We start from the raw sequence: 8,679 nt of genomic DNA on the forward strand, positions 1-8,679 counted from the left end.
ATCTAGCTTCTACTGCTGAGAAAAAGCTAACGTTAGCAGTAACAGCTAGCTAAATATCTAGCTTCTACTGCTGAGAAAAAGCTAACGTTAGCAGTAACAGATAGCTAAATATCTAGCTTCTACTGCTGAGAAAAAGCTAACGTTAGCAGTAACAGCTAGCTAAATATCTAGCTTCTACTGCTGAGAAAAAGATCACATTAGCATGGATTAGCAACCCTGTTACTGTGATTAGAGTAGGGTTAGCAAAACAACAATTAAAACATGGAATAAAAAAGTGTAAGCTGAGCCAGTCAAGCCTCTGATAGTTTATTATATATTATTGGTCAATATTGAGTGGAAAATTGCAAAAGAGAAGGTTTATTTTTCAAACATTTTGAAGGCAAAATGTCCTCCAATTCTGGAATGACTCATATATAAAGACATATTAAGTCTCACTTTAGTTATGGTGAAGAACCAGTTCCATCTCCAGTTGTTTCCTGAAGGTACTGTCCAATTTAAGTGGTCTTTTTGGAACTTTCTTACTTGTTTAATTTAAATAGAGAACGCAAGGCAAGTGAGGAACACACGTCTGATGTCGTCTGCCTCCTTAATGCATCCTACACATTCTTCTGTGTGAAAGATTTGCATTTGGTGCAGGACGATGCCTGAGTCTCCTTCGTCCGTCGAAGGGACGTTAGAGGCGCCACACACAGTTGGCTCAGCTGGAGATAGCGTTGACCTTCTGCCCTGAGGACCACTAACAGGTCGAAGAGGCCACAGACAGCGAGTGTACGCAAGCTTATCACAAAACTGACATGTGTATTCATTCCAAGAAATGAGCCCAAACTCCGGGTGCACAAGTTCCCTGTTCCGTTAATGAAATCCACGACATTTCCCATGTTCCTCTGATCTCTTTCCTACAGCTCTTCTCCCCCAATTACCCTCCACACTCACTGCTGCGCCGCACTGACAACTCATCAGGGTTTTAAAAAGTTCACATACTTCTGGAAACACTTCAGATTACAGTTGCCTTCCCTTCCGCGACAGCAACCAAAGCATCTTAATACGACACGGAAGATTCTGCAAATAACAGCCGTATCACTGATCTGAGTGACTGGTGAGATTGTTGGATTCCATAAACACTTGAAAATAATGAGCTGCTTCAAACGCAGACAAAAGAATCGCCGTGTTCTGCATAACAATGTGTGTACAAGGAAAACTTGAGTACCTTGAATTATATTTGTTTGTGTCAAATCTGTCTCTTTTCATCACTTTTTGAAGTGTGCATCTCCGTGGAAGAGGAGAGAACAAAAGAGAGGGGAAAAAAAAACATTTTCATTATTAGCAAAGGCACAGTTCGGTCTCTGGGCAAACTCCTGAGCTGCTGCATCAAATGAGGTCACTTACTTCCCTTCGGATTCTAATGGCAGTTATTGATGTCTTTAATAAGTTTTCCCTTTCTGTTGGGTATTAATGGGCGGTGCGATTCCGGGTGGTGCTGCTGCCGGAGAAACCGAACGGAGGACGAGACCGGGAGACAGATGGGGGAGAGAGAGCGAGACAGAGATTGAGAGAGAGAAAGTGGAAGCGATCCCACGAGTTCAGTCATACTAATCCCTTTGGCCGAGAGCTGTGAGTCAATTATTCTTCATTTGTCTTTTATCTTGCCACTACTGTCTGGGAATAGGGCTCCTCCAAGGCCTGTCAGGCGCTTTATTGATGCCGTCTGGCCTGAAGGGTTCGCACAATTCTGAGGACGGACGGTCGGAGACGTGCGGGGTGCTGGGGGGTAATTGTGTCAGGAATTGGGGTTGGTCGCCCGACGGGTTCGTCTTAGGGTTGTAAAAATTGACACGAGATGAAGCGGTATCTTAAAAGTAAAACGGAGTCAAGGGTGTTTGGCAGCGGTACAGTCTTGATGAGGTTGGAATTTATGGGGGAGAGATTTGTTTTGTGTCTCAGTAGGACACAGCTGCTCCTGCTGGACTGTTTCTAATCTAAATCTAAATCTATACTCAGTATATGTGATGTAAAAGGCAGCATTGGGTGTAATGCGTTACTGTAATCTCATTAAATTTAGTAGCCACATTACAGCAACTAATGAATAATAATCTGTGCAATATTTATATTCTGTCAGTATTTCTGTTCATGAATGAATCTGTGCAACACCACTGACGACGTGTTCTATAGTTAGTATTTTTATTTTTGGACTGCATTTAATGTATGCTTGCGCTGTCTTTGGCTGATACAAATTTCCACACTATAGGATTTATAGAAGCCCATTTTAACTTATCTTATCTTATTCTATCTTATCTTATCTTATCTGAATCACTTGCAGTTAATACCAACAGTAATAATAATAATAATAATAATTTTATTTATCTAACATCTGTTAAAAACTGAGTTATCATTGTGCTTTGAAAAAAAGAAGAACGCTCAGTCCGAACATTGTGAAAGACGCTCAAAATAAATTAGTACAGCAACACCGGATTAAATATCAAAAGTGCCAGTATGAGAAGGAATAAAGTGGAATAAAGGAAAAATAAAAGGTAAAACTGTAAATAAAAAGCCAAAAGTGACAATAGTAATAGCAAATAAATACATAAATGCATGAAATGCAAATACATGAATGAGTAAATAAAGGATAAAACTAAATAAAATGAGCAAGTGAGCAAATAAAAGGTAAAAAATATAATTACACAGTAAAAATTGATGATAATAATAGAAATAAAAGTAGAAATAGAGTGAACAGGTAGAAATAGTAAATAAGTAAAATAATTACATAAATAAGTAAATCAAGGGTAAAAGAGAATAAAGTGGGCAATGAAATAAAAATGGAAGATAAAAATAAAAATAGAGATAAAGTGAACAGGATTTTATTTACATCATCTGCAGAACATGCATTTATTTCTACATAATTCCCTTTGTTTGACAGGTTTATTTTATTAGGAATGTATCCAAATCCAAATAAATTATGTAGAACAGCACAAGCTTTGTATTTAAAAATAAAAGAAAGGTTCACGATGTCTGTGTTTCCTCCAGTCAATCCATAGAAATGTGAAAGGCCACAGCTTAAAAATATCCACGGTGTTTGCATCATCGGATTGATTTTGCCGTTTCGCTTATTACTGAAAATTGATTGCTATATTGCACAGTCGACCCTCTGAGTCCGTGCACAGCAGGCAGCGGCTGAAAGCTGACCATTCCTGACTGTCATTCAGGGAAACTCTGGTGTTAGGGAGGAGGGAGGAGGAGGCGTCCTGTGCAGGAGCTAGAAGAACGGGATGTTGGATTGGCAGCTGAATGTCTTTCAAGCCTCTGTGACCTATACATCAAAATGAAGCTCAGAACGTGTAGCAGGAAAACAGATGACATACTGACAAAAAAAAACAAAATTCATGTTGTGTTTCAGGGCTGCACAGTGGCTCAGTTTTAACCTGGCTTCCACTGCTGCCTTATCAAGTATTTTGTGGTTATTTAAACAGACAACAACAAGTTTAAGCATCACCAAGAAGGCTAGCAATGGGCTCTGCAGCAAACCCAGAAAAAAGAAGCTGCAAACCAACTTAGGGTTGACTGACACCAGTCCTCATTGGTCGTAATAAAGGAGACCTATAACCATATCTGGAACTAAATTTGCAGTAAAATTAAAAGCGTGGTAGTAAAATTTAGAATAACAGCAGCAATAGGCCATTTTTTTGATGTGCAACCAATCAGATAATGCTGTAGGCGGGACATAGCTCAAGGTTAAGAGTGCTGACTACAGAGAGAGAGTATTATATTTTTTAATGTATTTATTTCTTCAGGATTCAACTGCAAATAATGGAAATGGCAGCGATGTGAAGCACCTCTAGACATCAGTAATGCAGTTCAAACATCTGGTCTTCTGTTCGAACGCAGAGTGAGAAAATGTTGTGGGTTTAATGATGTATTCTATCCTTAATCAAGTAGAGTGGAGGCTGGGGTGGATGGATGGGTCAGTAAACCATCAGACGTCAACACGGAGAGCGCTGTTTGTTTTCTGTTTCCAACGAATCATCAGTGTTGTTTTTTTCAGTGCATAACCTTAATCACTCCGTAAACGTAACATGTGCGTTCATTACTCCGCTCAAAAAGTCCACCGAACTCGGCAAAGTAGTGATTTTAACCCAAAACATGATTTATCTCTACAACTCTGTGGGTATTTTTGGGCCTGAACCTTAGCTAGAGTCATGAATTCCATTTACCTTTGAACACTTATTTGCTACCGTTTGGAATAATGCGGGGGGGCAAACGAAGTCAGCCAGCTGACAGCGCCATGTGTTGTTGAAGAGGGCACGGCCAAACAACATATTTTGCTGTTTAATGTGGAGGACTCCACTTGTACTGTAGCATTTAGATGGGAATGCTCAGAGAGCGCTGCAGCGGTTCATTAATCTGAACACATGCACCTGGTTTATTGTTTAAATCTGCGCTGATGCAAAAAGCTTGTAGCAGTCAAAGGTTGGAACAAATTGCAGGAAAAAGATTCAATGTGCCAGCAAACCCAGACATGACGTGCATCTTTAATTTTTAAATTTTAAAGTGCCCTGAGATAGCAATTTCTATTTTTTTAACTTCATTTAGTCATGTAAATTTGTATTGTTGACTCCAAATGCAGAGCACTTTGGGTTACCTTCTGTCGTTTTAAATGCGTAATAGAAGTGAAGCTGACGTTTTCAGCTGTTCTTTCTATTGCAGATCCGTGTACATTGGTAGATTCATTCCTTAAGCAGGGGAGTCAAACTTATTTCAGTTCAGGTTCCACATTCAGCCCAATATGATCTCCAGTGGACCAATAAAATCACAGCATAAAAACCTATAAATGACCTTTGTTTCAGTGCAAAAAAGTACATTCTAAAAATGTTCACATTTAACAAACTATCTTTCTACAAAACATTTTGAACATCCTGAAATTTCTGAAGAACATTCAATGTCAAGAACATTATGCCTCAGTTTATCATTTACACATTACAACTTACAGATTACAGTTTATCTGCAAAGGGACAAGACATTTAGTCACAGCTATCTGGAATTGTAGTGTTTTTCTTTTAAAAAGACAAAAAACAACAAGACAAAATATTTAAAAAATGACACACAAAATGACACACAAAATGACAAAAATGAGACACAAAATGACAAAAATGACACACAAAATGACAAAAATGAGACACAAAATGACAAAAATGACACACAAAATGACAAAAATGAGACCCAAAATTACAAAAAATGAGACAAACCACACGGAACAAACAAAAAAGAGACAAAATATTAGACAAAGAAGTTACAAAGTGACAAAAAATAGACAAATGACAAAAACGAGACAAAAAATTACACAAATGTCACAAACGAGACAAAAGTGCAAAAGCAAAATGACAAAAACAACACACAAAACAATGAATAAAGCAACACACAAATGCCAAAAATAGACAAAAGACACAAATGAGATAAAACAAGAAACAAATGACAAAAATGTGAGACTAACGATAAAAGTCAGACAAAAAAACAACAAAAACAAGACAAAATGTTACAAAAACGAGACACAAAATGACAAAAGAGTAGTGATTAAAACAACATGTCATGGTCTAGAAATTATTTTAAATTTATATTGTTACAAATTCACAATCTGCAGTTAATGCAGTCTGTCATTTTTACACTTTACAAAGTCGTCCTGAGGGCCGGATTGGACCCTCTGGAGGGCCGGTTTTAGCCCGCAGACCGCATGTTTGACACCCCTGCCATAGTGGATCCTTGTACTTGGTATATTTATTCCCTACAATTACTCTCCCTCAGTTCACCCTGTTCGTCCCAGCCTCTGTCATCGTGCCCTTATGAGTGTGAAGGCTCCAACACATGTCACAAGTCACCGGCCTGTCACTCAGAGAAAACTCCTCTGCTACACCGGCTTCAGCTGAAGGAGATGTCAGCACCGTCAGACACTCAGAGACAGGCTCTTTATGGTCAGTGCGTGAAACATATAGCTGCCCCAGAATCAGAATTTTGTCAGTCGGATCGTGTGTCGCCGACTGAAAAACTTGCTCTTTGGTTTTAGCGCCGTCTCTGGGTTTGAACTCGCTGGCTGACTCCGGTGTGCATGTTGTGCCTGTGTGGGTTTTCTCCCACAGTCCAAAGACATGCGCGGTATTTTAATTGGTGATTGTGAACGGGCCACAGGGGTGAGCGTGCGTGGCTGTCTGTCTCTTTGTGTTAGCTCTGTGACGGGCTGGCGACCCGTCCAGCCTGCCTCTTGCTCACTGTCAGCTGGGATCAGCTCCAGCCGCCGTGACCCTCTTCAGGATAAAGACGGTGTGTCTGCTGCAGTCTGGCTCATTAGCTGGTAGCCTTTACCCCCCGGCCCAACCACACAGAAAAAGCACTGTCTGAACGTTGCATGATGGGGCCTTTATTTCCTTTTTAAAGACAACAAAATTGTACGTAAAATTTCATTAACTGTCACACAAAAGCCCCGGTTTTTCTTGACACTTTACGGTTGACTGCGGTAAACTGTTGTCATGAACTTCACACTGATTGCAGCTAAGTGTTGGAAGTTTTACACACTGAATCACTTTCCAGAACGCTGGACCTGCATCACACACAGGTTATTAACAAAAACATTACTCCATCAGCTCATCACAGCTGCAGTGCACGGTGTTACGCCCAGTCTAGGGGCGCTGGAACATAGCGTGAAGCGCCATCTTTCACTGATCCAAGCAGCCACAAAACGTGTTTTCTGAAGAACTGAAGTGTTTATTTACAATAACTGAGAAGTGCTGCATAAAGAATGTGGATGAACAAAAGGACAAAGCAGTGGTAATGCTTTAACTTGAATTCAGAGCGAGCAAAACCAAAATAAGGAACAAAAACTCCACTAATCTGTTAAAGGCATTATGGAGGATGTTTTTTTTTTTTGTTTAATTTGTCTGATTCACATAAAATGAATATACTGACCTTGAGTGGACTTGTATGTATGGTCTCTAAAAGAATAAAAAATAAAATAAAATAACTGTGGACATGTTTCATCCTCGTGTCGTCCTGAGAGTCAAATTGACCCGTTTTAAAATTTAAAAATGTGGGGGGAAATATATATATTTTCACAGTGAACACTTTTACATTTTCAGCATTTTTTGGGGAAATTTTTGAACATTTTTTGATGGAAAAAAGAAACGTTAAAAAATGTTTCCTTAAGAACATTTGGGGGAAAAAATCTAACAAAATCCAGCTCTATTTTACCAGGATTGTCAAGCTTAACCCTCCTGTTGTCCTCATTTACGGCACCAAAAAATATTGTTTCCTTCTCTGAAAAAAATCCAAAAATTCAGCAAAAAATTCCCCAAATTTATAAAAAATTGCAAAATTTTCAGGAAGAAAATTCCTTCAAGCTTTCTCTTAAAAGTTTACTTTTTTTTAAAAAAGAAATCCCCAAATTTGGCAAGAAATACAAATTAAAAAATGTCAAAATTGTAAATATTTTCAAAAAATGAATACAAATCTACCAAAAAAAATTTACAAGCATCTAAAGTGATTCCATATATATCAGTAAAACTTCTAATATTTTCTTTAAGAACATTCAGAAAAAAATCAACCAAAATCCAGCGAAATTCGCTGGATTTTGGTTGATTTTTTTCTGAATGTTCTAAAAGAAACATTTTTAAAAAAATATTTGTTTCTTTCCACCAAAATATTCAAAAATTTCCCAAAAATGTTGAAACTGTGGACATCAGAAGTTTCACTGTGAAAATATCTTTTTTTTTCACATTTTCAGGATAACACGAGGGTTAAACCAAGATAATTTCAAGATTGTTGGACTCAACAAGATATTTAAGATGCGTTCTCTTAAAACAAGTCCCTCCATCTGCTGAAATGTCATTTGCTAAGTGAATTTATCTTAAACCAAGTGGGACGAGACATTTTGACTAAAAATAAGACAAATAGACTTGGTAAGATGTGAGATTTTGCAGTGAGGGGTCATAATGTCATGCCTGATTGGTGTCTATTTCAACTATTCAACAAAAACTGAGTGCAAACTTGTGCATTGTCACGAAAATTTTGTCTATCAATGCTTTTTTTTTCAATTTATGCTTTTAAAAAAATTCATAGGATCAAAAACGCTGCACTCACACCCAGTAATAGCACAAATATGGTGAGATGACGGCTATTTTGTTGAACAATTTAATGGTTTTGCACTCCGTTTGCTTTAAACTGCGCGTGTTTAGGAAGCAGAAAACCAAAATTAGTTTTGCATGTTGCTGTATTTTAATCTCAGCATTGGTGATGCGGTGTGGACCTGAGAATGGAGCTGTTCTCAGTGGGCGATAAGACTCCGTCACCACGGCCTTTCCCCGGTAATGAGGCTCTAAATGATGCAGCGTCGGTTGGTTTCAGACCTGCCCTAGTTAACCTTCAAATGTTGCTACATACGCAACTATAAAGGATTTAACAAAGCAGCATGTCAATAACAAATGTGCTGATTTCCTCCAGGTCAACATGTCGCATCTATGCTCCGTGTGCGGCACATTCCCTCAGTAGCCTTTCATTTATGCTAAAAACCCGTATGACAACAGAGGAGCAGGAAGGCTAGTTAAAAGGGGAAAACGCTGACAGACGGCCAACAGAGCGACGGAGGGAGAGAGAGAGAGAGAGAGAGAGAGAGGCATCCTGCTATGAAATACCTCTTTGATGCTT

Source organism: Acanthochromis polyacanthus, chromosome 16 (genome assembly GCF_021347895.1).
Source record: "Acanthochromis polyacanthus isolate Apoly-LR-REF ecotype Palm Island chromosome 16, KAUST_Apoly_ChrSc, whole genome shotgun sequence".
In the NCBI taxonomy this organism is placed as follows: Eukaryota; Metazoa; Chordata; class Actinopteri; family Pomacentridae; genus Acanthochromis; species Acanthochromis polyacanthus.